Below are 14,551 nucleotides of genomic sequence, written 5' to 3' on the forward strand. Positions count from 1 at the left end.
AGGGTAAGGAACTTATCCGAAACCTCCTCCAAGGGTTCGAATGGAGGCTCGGACAAGCCCCGTAAAACAATGGCTAAGTCCCATGCTGGGACCCTCGAGTGCATCACAGGCCTCAACCTTAAAGTGCCACGGAGGAAACGTGTAATCAGAGGGTGTCTTCCCAAAGACACTCCACCCAAAGGGACGTGGAAGGCACCCAAGGCCGCCACGTACACCTTTATTGTGGAGGGGGTCAACCCTGCCGAGAACCTTGCCTGCAGAAACTCCAGCACTGTACCAACCGGGCAGTTAACTGGGTCCCAGTTAACTGTCTGCACCATGCTGAGAAAAGTTTCCATTTCAGAGCGTACAGTTTCCTCGTGGACGGAGCTCTGGAGTGAAGGATGGTCTCTACGACCTCGGCCGAGAGACCTTCCTCTATGAGCCTAGCCCCCTCACAGGCCAGTCCCACAGTTTCCACATCTCCGGGCGTGGGTGCAGGAATCTCCCGCCCGCCTGAGAGAGAAGATCCCTCCTGGTCGGAATCTCCATCGGAGAGCCTTCCAGGAGAGATATCAGGTCCGAAAACCATACTCGGGTCGGCCAGTTCGGAGCCACTAGAAGTACCTGGGCCCCGTCCCGGCGTACCCTCTCCAGAACTCCTGGAAGCAGGACAATCGGGGGGAAGGCGTACAGAGGTAGCCTCGGCCACTCCTGTACCATGGCATCCAACCCCAGCGGGGCTGGATGGGTCAGAGAAAACCACTGCGGGCAGTGGGAATTCTCAGCCGAAGCAAATAGGTCTATTTCCGCTTTCCCATAAACCTTCCATAGGAGCTCCACCACCTCTGGGTGGAGTCTCCATTCCCCGGGCCTCGGCCCCTGTCTCGACAGGCTGTCTGCTTCCTGATTCAGGACCCCGGGGATATATACTGCCCTGATTGACAGCAATTTCCCCTGGGCCCACAGGAGGATCCGATGTGCCAATTTGTCCAACGGACGGGACCTCAGACCCCCCTGGTGATTTATGTAGGCGACCACCGATGTGTTGTCTGACCTGACTAACACATGGTGGCCCCTGAGGTCGGGCAGGAACTGTTTCAATGCAAGAAACACTGCGAGCATCTCTAGCCGATTTATGTGCCAGTGCCGCTGATGTTCCTGCCATAGACCCTGGGACGAGCGACCACTCATGGTCGCCCCCCAGCCCGTGAGAGAGGTGTCTGTCGTTAGCGTTACGCGACGAACATGAGCCCCCAACACGGGACCCTGAGATAAAAACCCCGGGTTTTTCCACATGACCAGAGCACGTAGGCATCGCCGCGTGACTTTGATCGTGCGGAGCGGATTTCCCCTCGGGGATAACCCTTTTGTTTTGAGCCACCACTGCAGTGGCCTCATGTACAGTAGGCCAAAAGGTATCACGTTGGACGCTGCTGCCATGAGACCTAACAGTTTCTGGAACTGTTTCACAGTGACGGCCCGGCCTAGCTTCTGTTCTTTGACTGCTGCCAGGATCGATGTTATGCATGTTGGCGATAATTGCGCCCGCATAATTACCGAATCCCAGTTCACACCTAGAAAAGTGGTTCTCTGAGCCGGAGAAAGCACACTCTTCTTGGCGTTCAGCCTCAACCCCAGCTTCGACATATGGGCGAGAACAGCATCTCGATGCTGAACCGCCATCTGCTCTGTATTCGCTAGAATCAGCCAGTCGTCGATATAGTTCAGTATGCGGATGCCCTGCGGACGCAACGGCGCCAGAGCTGCATCCACACACTTGGTGAACGTGCGGGGTGACAGTGCTAGACCGAAGGGAAGTACTCGATATTGGTATGCCTCTCCCCCGAAGGCAAACCTCAGGAACTTCCTGTGATGTGGAAGGATGGAGACATGAAAATACGCATCTTTGAGGTCTATGGTGACAAACCAATCCTCCGACTTGATCTGCGCTACAATCTGTCTGAGTGTAAGCATCTTGAATTTGAGCTTGGCCACCGAGCGATTCAATAGCCGCAGATCTAATATCGGGCGTAAGCCCCCATCCTTCTTCGGCACGATGAAGTAACGGCTGTAAAAGCCAGACTCCCTGCTGGGAGGGGAAACCCTCTCTATAGCCCCTTTTTGCAGGAGTGTCTCTACTTCCTGTGCCATTACCAGAGCCTGCTCCGGGCCCACCTCTGTAGGTAGGACACCGCTGAAAGGAGGTGGCCGACTTCTGAATTGAATGGCGTACCCCTTTTCTATTATCTGCAGGACCCAATGAGATATATTTGATAGACGTTTCCACTCGTCTAGAAAATCTACTAAGGGAACCAGCCTCTCGAGGCTGGCCTCTGGTGTACCTTGAGCAACAAGCACAGTGCCCTGAAGCGGCGGACCGGCAGGGAACGACTGACTTGACTGCTCGGGGGCCCCCCTCGGGTGGCCCGCGGAGACCGACTGCGCCCCGGCATTGCGGCGGGGTTGGCAGCGCGGCCCCCCGAGGGTGCCGTAGGGAAACGGGTACCGTTAGCAGGGGTAAACACCGTTTCCCTACGGGGGGAACCACCCTCAGCGTCCTGACGCTTCTGGCGTCAGGAACGCTTCGACGAGGCCTTCTTGGTGATCAGGACTGTCCGCAGATCAGCCCTGCCCCTCGAAGGCCTCGCCTGAGAGCGCCGCCCCTCGTCCCCGCGCTGAGGGGGAGCTCGAGTGGCGACGCTCTGCTTCTGTTGCGCCCTGTGAGCGGAGCTCGTACTCGGCTTGGGCTGCCTGATGTCAGCGGCAGCCCCAGGGACCTGGACCCGGAGAGGGAGAAACTGCTTTAGCGCCGCAGCTTGTTTCTTTGACTCCTGGAACCTCTCGGTGACAGTGTGTACTGCGTCACCGAAGAGGCCGCCAGGAGACAGCGGCGCGTCGAGCAGGAAGCTTTTCTCCCTCTCCTTGATTTCAGTGGGGTTGAGCCACAGATGCCTCTCCGTAGCCACCAAGGCTGCCATAGAGCGGCCAACACATCTGGCCGTCTCCTTGGTGGCCCGGAGAGCAAGATCAGCTGATTTTCTTAGCTCATTGATTATATCACCCCCCACTTCATCACGTCCATCTAGGTCCCTAAGCAGGTCAGCCTGATAAGCCTGCATTATTGCCATTGTATGCAGGCATGCAGCAGCCTGACCTGCCGCCGAGTACGCTTTGCCCACCAGTGCCGACGTTGTTTTTAATGGTCTGGTGGGCAAAGTCGGGGCCTTCAGGGACGATGCCGAGGAAGGCGAGAGATGGCTCACGAGCGTCTCTTCTACCTTTGGCATCGCCCCATAACCGTAGTGCTTCAGCCCCATGATGTTGCTATAGACCGAAGTCTGAGGGCTGAACACACGGTATGACGCCGGTCTCCTCCATGACTTTGCCACCTCGGTGTGCAAATCATGGAAGAATGGCAGGCCCCGTCGCTGAGGTTCTGAAGCGCGAGCGGGCAGGAACCTTTCATCTAATTTACTAGATTTTTTCCTTCCTGCCTCAGATCTCTCTATGGGCCAGTCAATATTTAGTCTGGCCACAGCTCGCGTCAAAACCTCAACGAGCTCCTCACTCGCAGGGGACTGAAGTGGCGAATCTTCAGTCGCGATGCTCTCAACGTCCACCTCCTCGGAGCTGGATAGTTGGAGCACCGGCGACTCTCTCGGGGGGGAAGAAACCGCAATGCGTGCTTCCAAGCCCCGAGAAGAGCCGCTGGATGGAGCAGGTGAGGGCAGAGATAAGGCAGCGCCCGTCTCAAACCCCTCTGCAACATCCAATTGTGAACCCCACGACTGCAGCCTCCGCTCTGCCTCGGCAGCAGCGGGACCAGAGCCGCGGGGAACACGAGCCGAGGCACCCTCCTCGAAGAGTGCCCGGCGGGAGCGCAGCGTTCTCAGCGGTAGTCTTTCACAGTGCTCGCAAGCAGCCCCCTCGAGGGCTGCCTGGGCATGCTGCGCTCCCAAGCAGGCAACACAAAGAGAGTGTGTATCCCCACTCGTGATGTAGCGTGGGCAGGGATGAACACACCTCTTGAACTGACTGCTTTCACTCGCCATTTCTCTATCTATTTATTTTCTCTTTTTTTGTAAATATAGGAATATTTAACAAAAGGGTGGAAAAACTCTTGCAAATAGACAGACAAAAACACCAAATAGACAGACAGGTTCACACAGATCGCTTGCTGAAGGCTCAGAAGCTAGTTCCTGTTTGTTTTCACGGACGCTTTATAGCTTCCGGTCGATGACGTCATCACGCCGACGATCGATCTTTTTTCCGATGGAATGGTTCTACAGGCGCTTCACGACGCATTAACGCAGAGGCGTTCTCACAGCGTTTCGACGCAGCTCGAGTTCCCCGAAAGGGAACTCCTTTACTATCAATTTAACACATCCTTGCTAAATAAAATTGTTGATTTATTTCAAAAAAAGAAAGAAAAAAAAATGACTGACCCCAAATTACTGAGCAGTAGTGTATATTGTTGTTAAATATTTATATTTTTTTAATAAATATTTCTATTTTTAAAACACTCGCATCTTTTTTTACTTTTTATTCATCAAAGTATCATAAAAAGGTATCACAGGTTATGAAAAAATATTAAGCAGCAGAAGTGTTTCCAACTTTGAAAATGAAAATGAATCTGTATATATATATATATATATATATATATATATGACCCCTGCGTATTTTATGTAAGATGCTATTAAGCATGATTCATTATTTTACAAAACTTTTTATGTCATAATTTAGATTTACCAAAGCATGTGTTGTAGACCAAAAATACGAATTTTAAACGACCCCTGCGCTAACTGCTAGTCAGACCACAGCTCTAATGAACACACATAATCCCTGCATCCACTGTAATAAAGGCAGCTCCCTGAAACTGCTAAAGAGTCCTCAAAGATAAAGCTCATCTTTGTGTCTCTTTATAGCGCTCTGTGTTCCTTGTGATGCAGGCATGATGAATCATCTCTCTGATCTGTATAACCTCTTGACTCTTGCAGTCTGGATCATGGCAGAAGATTAAGCAAAGAAAGAGCAGAGGTGAAGAGGTGAAACAAGACGTGGTTTAAATACAACAACACTAATTACACCCGAGGTGCAAGCTTAATCATGTGGATGATTGCTAATTGCTATGACATCTGTATGTTTTTAATCTGTTTTCTCATAGTTTTACTGCGGTAACTGCCACTGGCTGACAGTCCAGGACTAAGACAGTTTGATCAAACTCTGAGGTTTTCCCAAGAGTGCTCATGGAGGGACTCTTTGATATCAGAGCTGGGTAATCCACTTTTTTTTTACTCCTCTGTCATGTCTTCATCCCTCCGCCAAAGTGCCCTTTCATTAACCTTTGACTCTCATTGCCATGGCGTTTGAAGTGCTTGGTCTTAAGTGGGCTTATCTCATAAGTCATTGTGGTTTTTTCTCTCTCTCTCTCCCACACGTCTTTTTTTCTGAAAGTATCACTTTCTCACAGGTCTGTTAAAGGGCACAGGTTAGAAAAACTGTCATGACTCACTCTAAACCTGTGTACGCAGAGGTTATATTTCTACTTCTGGGCTATTGCTAATGATTGTGTTAGACAGCAGTCATGATAATGGTATCAATTGGTTGTTTCTGAATATGAGGATTTTTTTTTTTTTTTTGTACCAGTTTGTCCAAACGATAGCATTTTAGATGTTAAAATAACACATTCAGAGCTATATTAGCAGTTAGCGTTAGCACTCATGTAAAACAGATTTCAACTGAGACAAGTTGACATTAGGGCTGCGTGATTAATTGGAATAAAACCGAAATTGTAATTATGGCTTAGTGTGATATTATCCTTAAGTTATACAAGATTCAACTCAGTTTTTTAAGTCAGCTTAATATATTCTAAGTTGAAATGGCTTGTACAGTCGGTCAGAGAATTAATCAGTTGAGCATAGGTTTAACTTTCAGCTTTAGGAAAAAATGACCTTAGAGATTCATCAGCAGAACATTAATTTCTCATGGGATGACACTTGTGGAAATGTGTCTCTGTAATCTTCACACAGCACTGTATTAAGAACCAGCACAGCGGAATAGAGGATGAGATCCCGAATAGAGAGTAGGAAATGGAGTGAAACTGTTAGGACAGGTGGATAAAGACAGGAGGAAAGTACAAGACTGAATTTTGAATTTGCAACCTTTTTACTTTGGTAATTTGACATATTTCTAAGTGAAACATAATATACAACAAGGAAAATGGATGAAGCTTGGCTTTATATTACCTACCAGAATGAAAGTTGAGTTTACTAAAACGGTGCCTAATTTGGTGTTTGCCCATTGGTTGATATTATCTAATAGGCTGTGTGACCTAAGTGATGACAGAAGAAAAGTTGTTTTATAACAAGAACAAGTTAATTTATTTTGATTGAAGACAAAGAGGAGAGATCACATAAAGGTGAGTAAAAATGGCAGTTGTTCAGCGTATTTTCATGGACGAATTCTAGTCATTTTAATAGGAATCCATGAAATCACTTGGGTTACTTGAGTGCAAAATCGTAAAGGGATTCACCCGAAAATGAAAATTCTGAAACCAAAAAGGTGATGGACCGCTCTGACTTAGATAGTTTGGAAAAATAAAAATACTCTGGAAGTCAGTGGGTCCATCCACTGTTTGGTAACCAACAAAATATATTATTTTGTGTTAAACAGAAGAAAGACATTCATACAGGTTTGGAACAACTTGAGGGTGAGTAAATGATCAAATTTTAATTTCCTGGATGAACTATTCATTTAAAACAACAACATTAGGAAAGTAAATAAGATAAGATGGAAGACAATAGGAAAAAAATTGGTTGGGGAGAGAGAGTGCGAAGGAAGAAAATCACAGTAATGAAAGCTTTAGCATAAGTTCTGCTGGGATGACTAAATTACTATGTCACTTATTGCCTTCACTCTAATCCAATGATATTCTCATGCTCACTGTATAAAAGCTCTGTACTTACACGTTTGAGTTTGCAGATACTGAAGTGACGATTACCCCCACCCTCCCCACCACCACCAGGATGGCCCTGTCCATACCTCCCGGGGGTTCGGCTGAGCCCCTGCCCTCGTCTTCAGGCAGGAATTGCAGATTCGATACCTTCGGCTTCGGATTATGCACTACGGACGGGGGCCTACGCCAAATGACTTTGTGCATTATCAGCTTGCTGAGCTATTAATAAATGCACTATTGTCAAAATATTTCTCCCGAGTCTTTCCTGTAGAACTGTAAAGTTTAACTTTGATGAAAAATGCAGCTTCTGCGTGACTTCATTTGTTAAGATGTTGAGTGTTTGTGTGTTGATTACTGCAGAAAGTGGTTTGTGTGTTCAGCACTGATATAGTTCCAGCATCTGGTGTGTCTCTCTGGAGGTGTTAAATTTATCTCTGTTACGAAACACAAACACTCAGAAAAAGACAATTTTTACCAGCTGTTTTTATGCCATGGAGTCTTAGATATTCTCTAACTTCTATCACTATCAGAATGAAACTCTGATGTCTGAATGGACAGATTCAGAGGTTTCAAATTCATCTATCAAGTTCATCTAAACCGCAGCATTCATATTCAACGTCCAAGGCCTGTATTCAGTATGCACAGTCACACACACGTCAAGGCCTTTCTGTCAGCTACTATAACATTTGCATCAGACTTGGACAGCAACTGTCCACCACACATACATGATCACACATTGTCTCTCTCTCTCTCTCTCTCTCTCTCTCTCTCTCTCTCTCTCTCTCTCTCTCTCTCTCTCTCTCTCTCTCTCTCTCTCTCTCTCTCTCTCTCTCTCTCTCTCTCTCATGATTCTTCATAAAATTAATATGCTGATTTGCTAAGGAAACCATTATATTTTTTCATGAATCTCTGATGAATAGAAAGTTAAAGTCTTACCTGACACCTTTTACCAGTTTAAATATATCCTTGCTGAATTATTGACCCCCAACATTCAAATGAGAGTGTAACTTTTTTTAGCAACATTTTTAGCAACATGCAGTAGCATAAGTGTATTTAGTCACAAAAATCCACACCCAAGTGGTCACCGGAGATGAATTTGAAACGCGTGTTACTACCAGGTGTAAATGGTGATGTGTCTCATATGACTGCTTGTGGTCTGATCATCCAAGATGAACATTAATGCAAGTGTTCCGCTTATGGGAAACATTTGCACTCATAACCATCTTTAATGAATAACAGGTGTCGTCTTTGAAAATGTGCATCTTTCTGACATGGTTTATAATGGTGCTATACTGGTTCAGGCCTGTTGGGAATGGATCATATATATAGGTCAGGAGGATTCCTGTTAGAATGAGAAAATATTATGTATTTCATAGCATCATAGTATAAGAGCAGCAAATATAGCTCTCAAATAAATACAGTGTAAAATGTAGACCACTGAAAGATATATTTTAAATGCTTGTTGGATGCAATTTCCTGTGTTTACACCAAGTGCAATTCAGACTTTTCGGCAGGAAAAGAAATTAACTGAAAATGAATCGCCCTTTCAGAATTCTGCAGGGATGTTATATTTGCTTCAGCAAATAGAAGGGAAGGGCTAGAACATGGAATTACCCGTGTCTGTACACATAATAACATGATTCATTTCAGCAGATTAGCTGTGAGTGGAGGGTAATTGTACGCTTGTGTTTCTCAGCAGGTGGGGATCAGTAAAATAGTGATTCACACTCTGCCGGCTCTGCACTTGCCTGTCGAACACAAACTGGTCTGACCACCAGACACCCCTGTTTTTCGGGGACAGTCTCTTTTTTGGAGAGCTTGTCCACATCTTCAGAAATGAGCCTGTTACTGTGTTCAAATAGCCTGCAAAGGGAATAAAAAACCTAATTAAAATATTGTACTTGCCTGATTAAAAATAAACTCTTTGTGTGTGTGTGCATGTGTGTGAATATATATACAGGTCCTTCTAAAAAATTAGCATATGTGATAAAAGTTCATTATTTTCCATAATGTAATGCTAAAAATTAAACGTTCATATATTTCTGTCAGGTCTATTAAGTCAAGTACAAATACAAATGATTTAGGAATTTTTGAATAAATTGCAATGAATGTTTTGGCGGTATGGCTCTGTTCAGGGAGTCCTCTGACCTTTCATGAGCGCCATGAAATAGCAGAGAGTCAGATGACAGCAGCAGCATTAGGGAACGCTCGCACAGTTTAGGGCTGTGAGAGCTAAACTATTCCGCCTATGAACAAAGCAGCAACGATGACAAAGTAAAATGCCACGTTATACACGACATGGAGGAGCTGGGGAGGTGGTGGGCAGCAAAGAGCTAGCAACAGCACTTTAGGAGCGACTGAATCTGTTTGAAGATGCGCGCTGTTTATATCATAGCCATTAGCAGCGAGGGGAGTTTGAACAGCTGATGCACTGATGCAAATCAGCTGAGCAGAACCAGCTGATGAGACCAAATAGCGTTAGCAGCGTCTTGACTATAGCCTGCCAGAACTGACGCTTACGCTCAATTTTAGATTCATTGCTGCACAACGAGAAGAGGTGACCGGACCCTGAGGAAGATTGTTGAGAAGGACCGATTCCAGACCTTGGGGGACCTGCGGAAGCAGTGGACTGAGTCTAGAGTAGAAACATCCAGAGCCACCGTGCACAGGCGTGTGCAGGAAATGGGCTACAGGTGCCGCATTCCAGGTCAAGCCACTTTTGGCCTACAGAGAAGCAGCACTGGACTGTTGCTCAGTGGTCCAAAGTACTTTTTTTGGATGAAAGCAAATTTTGCATGTCATTCGGAAATCAAGGTGCCAGAGTCTGGAGGAAGACTGGGGAGAAGGAAATGCCAAAATGCCTGTGTCAAGTACCCACAGTCAGTGATGGTCTGGGGTGCCATGTCAGCTGCTGGTGTTGGTCCACTATGTTTTATCAAGGGCAGGGTTAATGCAGCTAGCTATCAGGAGATTTTGGAGCACTTTATGCTTCCATCTGCTGAAAAGCTTTATGGAGATGAAGATTTCAGCACAACCTGGCACCTACTCACAGTGCCAAAACCACTGGTAAATGGTAAATGACTGTATTACTGTGCTCAATTGGCCTGCCAACTCTCCTGACCTGAACCCCATAGAGAATCTGTGGGATATTGTGAAAAGGAAGTTGAGAGACTCAAGACCCAACACTCTGGATGAGCTTAAGGCCGCTATCAAAGCATCCTGGGCCTCCATAACACCTCAGCAGTGCCACAGGCTGATCGCCTCCATGCCACGCCGCATTAAAGCAGTCATTTCTGCAAAAGGATTCCTGACCAAGTATTGAGGGCATAACTGAACATAATTATTTGAAGGTGTTTTTTTTTTTTTTTTGTATTAAAAACACGTTTCTTTTATAGGTCGGATGAAATATGCAAATTTTTGACATTTTTGAAATTTTGGGTTTTCATGAGCTGTATGCCAAAATCATCAGTATTTAAACAATAATAAAGACCTGAAATATTTCAGTTGGTGTGCAATGAATCTAAAATATATGAAAGTTTAATTTTTATCATTATATTATGGAAAATAATGAACTTTTATCACAAATGCTAATTTTTGAGGAGGACCTATATATATAAAATTCAGGTAAAGTCAATTGAGAATAAAATTTTCACAAGGACAAATTAAATGACTAAATAAATGATGTTCTGTTCTTTTGAGCTTTCTAATCATCAAAGAAACCTAAAACATTAAAATATTATCTCTCAATATTATTAGTTGTTGTTTTCATTGTATTTTTTATCAAATAAATGCAGCCTTGGTAAACATTATGGACTTTCAAAAAAAATTAAACAGTAGTAGGTCATCTTTATTTATGACACTTTATACAATATAGATTGTCTCAAAGCAGCATTACAGTAATAAATAGTGTATAATATATATAAATATTGATGATTTGAGAAAGAACCTTACCCCTCTATGGGACTAATTATGAAATCACAGCTAGAAAAAATGTATGACATGTTTTACATATATTTAAGACAAAATGTTCAATGACTTTTAAATCCTTTTTTAGGGTTTCGTCATTTATAACTGATTTATAGTTTCAGAGTAAACTATTTTTTTGTCTGAGTTTTCTGAAACTTGAAACTGAAAGGCATTTTCACTATATGAAAAAAAAGCATTCTTTTTTGTTTTCATCTTGTGCTATATTTCATTTGGAGCTCACATGTGAAAATGTCAAAAACTTGACACTAATTTAAATGCAATTTTACTGCCTGGAAAGTAGTGAAACCATGTCTTAGTGTTTCCAAAAGCATTAAAAACATTGTTTCTGTCACAATTCACCAGTGTGAGTGCCCTTGATCACCACCAGAGGGCACTTCACCTCGGACTGTCACCCCCTCACAGACTACATTACCCACAATCCTTTGATTCCTAAAGCAATTGCCTTAATTGCTTTATTGGACTGATTACCTGTTATGACCTCTTGCCCTTTTTTGGACTATGTTTGTGGATTACCCTTTCATTTAATAAATACTGCATTTGGATCTTCTACCTTCGATCTTCTGTTTTTATAGAAGACTTCACCCCTCATGGATCCAGCAGTAAGCCTCATTCGACTCCGTCAAGGTAATCGACCACTCGAGGACCACACCAGAGATTTTCTGGAACTTGAAAACCTTATAGACTTTCCAGATTGTGCTCTTATTAACTTTTATTGTTATGAACTTAATGATTATTACCAATCAAAACTCATCCGTGATGGTCCTCCACTACATTACCCATAATCCTTTGCCTGGACTCATTAGCACTTACTGTTTACACCTGTGTCTCCTTATCCTGTTTTCCTCACCCTATATAAGCCTGGATATCGCTGTCATTCATTGCAAAGTCTTGTTTAGTGTTACAACTGCATTTCTGAGCATTTTCCTGGTTTCATGTTTCTTGGTCTTGGATTTCTTGCCTTCTCCGTGGATTACCCTTTTGCCTGTCCCTTCTGTTTTGGTTGCTTTATTGGACTGATTACCTGTTATGACCTCTTGCCAGTTTTTGGACTACATTTGTGGATTACCCTTTCATTTAATAAATATGCAGAGAGGTTGTTACAATTTCCTTCTTAGAATTCCAAAGCAATGATTGTGGCACAAATCAAAGACTTATTTTTCAGTGTGGCCCACACTTTCTACACGTAAGTCAATTTTGACCTGTCATCATTTGAGCATTTGCTTGTCAGTGTGAGGCCAGTAGGCAGTGGCATCTTCCCTGGCGTCCAGTTGTAGTGTAAATCACATTTAACAAACTGGAGTAGTCTAATTTACCCAAATGCTTGACTTCAGCAATAATCTATTGCATCTTCTTCTCTGAAATCACTATCACTGCTTCCAGGGCCTTCTCAAGCGTGGGGCGGGGCCCAGTGCAAGGTAGTGGAAGTAGGGGCATTCAACTCAAGGACAGCCCTGAATGCTTCTATACACCTTGATTTCCAACTCCTTCCTTTCTTGCTACAAATTTATTTTCTGATGCAAATACTAATACTTTCTGGTAAATGTACAGCTTTTGCTCTCTGCTTCCTATAAAATTTACTAATATCAACCTAAAACACTGGTAAAAACAGCTATTATAAACTCACCTAAAGGATTATTAGGATCACCTGTTCAATTTCACATTAATGCAATTATCTAATCAACCAATCACATGGCAGCTGCTTCAATGAATTTAGGGGTGTGGTCCTGGTCAAGACAATCTCCTGAACTCCAAACTGAATGTCAGAATGGGAAAGAAAGGTGATTTAAGCAATTTTGAGCATGGCATGGTTGTTGGTGATAGACAGGCTGGTCTTAGTATTTCACAATCTGCTCAGTTACTGAGATTTTCATGCACAACCATTTCTAGGGTTTACAAAGAATGGTGTGAAAAGGGAAAAACATCCAGTATGCGGCAGTCCTGTGGGTGAAAATGCCTTGTTGATGCTAGAGGTCAGAGGAGAATATTGGGCTGACTGATTCAAGCTAATAGAAGAGCAACTTTGACTGAAATAACCACTCGTTACAACCGAGGTATGCAGCAAAGCATTTGTGAAGCCACAACATGCACAACCTCGAGGCGGATGGTCTACAACAGCAGAAGACCCCACCGGGTATCACTTATCTCCACTACAAATAGGAAAAAGAGGCTACAATTTGCACAAGCTCACCAAAATTGGCCTACCTGAGCATTGTTTCTGACCATGTCCATACCTTTATGACCACCATGTACCCATCCTCTGATGGCTACTTCCAGCAGGATATTGCACCATGTCACAAACCTCAAATCATATCAAATTGGTTTCTTAAACATGACAATGAATTCATTGTATTAAATGGCCCCCAAAGTCACTGCAGATCTCAACCCAATAGAGCATCTTTGGGATGTGGTGGAACAAAGAGCTTCGTGCCCTGGATGTGCATCCCACAAATCTCCATCAACTGCAAGATGCTATCCTATCAATATGGGCCAACATTTCTAAAGAATGGAGATTCTTGTTGAATCAATGCCACGTAGAATTAAGGCAGTTCTGAAGGCGAAAGGGGGTCAAACACAGTATTAGTATGGTTTCCTAATAATCCTTTAGGTGAGTGTATATTATAAACAGCCATTGAATCTTCAGTCTGTCAAGCATACACAGTTTATTTCTGCAGTTGTATTGTTGTAACTATATACTCTAATGGTGTTGGATTGCAGGATATTTAAAACTATTATAAGTTGCATAATGCTTGTTGTTTGTGGGTTGTTGTTTTTTTTCTTAAGTGTAAATACTCATGAGCTTTGGTCACTCGGTGGCACACACACACACCTGAGGTAACAGGCAACATATTAGCCTGAGTTTATAAGTAAGGACCCCTGTGCAACAGCTGTCCAGATGTTTACCTGCTTGACCTGAGCCTCATAACCATTGCAGAGGCACCTGGCCATACTGCCCACACTCTCTGGCCATATGTCAATGCACACACACACACACACACACACACGCACGCATATGCCATCTGAGATGTGCCTGTGTAAATAATGGAGAAATCTGCTGCTACAAATCTGCGGTTTGCTTGTAGCTATTGCCTCAAAGTGTTTTTAACACTTCTGGACTGCCACCATAATCTTTCTTTGTGTATTTTTTCTCCATATTTTTGTTGTGTGCATGTATTTCAATATATTAATTCTGTATCTGGAATAATTTTTTGTTGAAATTCAGGAGGAATGCACATAAAAATGACTACACAACTGATTTTCATGAATATTAGTTGAAGATGAAGGTGACCGCAATACAAGCTGGGAAGGTGATTAACCATGCTGTTTGACATGAGCGGCCCTATTTGAATCTTACATCCAATTTTGTAACAAAAGACGTATTTCTACTAGCATTCCCTTCCACGCACACAAGACGAATCAATTGAAAGCCTCTCAGAATAAGAAACACGCATCAAAACACACACTTCGGTATCAACCTTAACTCACCTCACTTTAATCAATTCTTATCTGTTTTAAAGTAAAATATGATTCATACGTCTCTACGGCAGCCTGACAGCTGCGCGGCAGGTGGATGTAATTCAAAGTCTACCTGATCAGAGAAACGGGGGTTCATTTACAAACTCTTGCACT

Source organism: Pseudorasbora parva, chromosome 13 (assembly GCF_024679245.1).
Source record: "Pseudorasbora parva isolate DD20220531a chromosome 13, ASM2467924v1, whole genome shotgun sequence".
Lineage (NCBI taxonomy): Eukaryota > Metazoa > Chordata > Actinopteri > Cypriniformes > Gobionidae > Pseudorasbora > Pseudorasbora parva.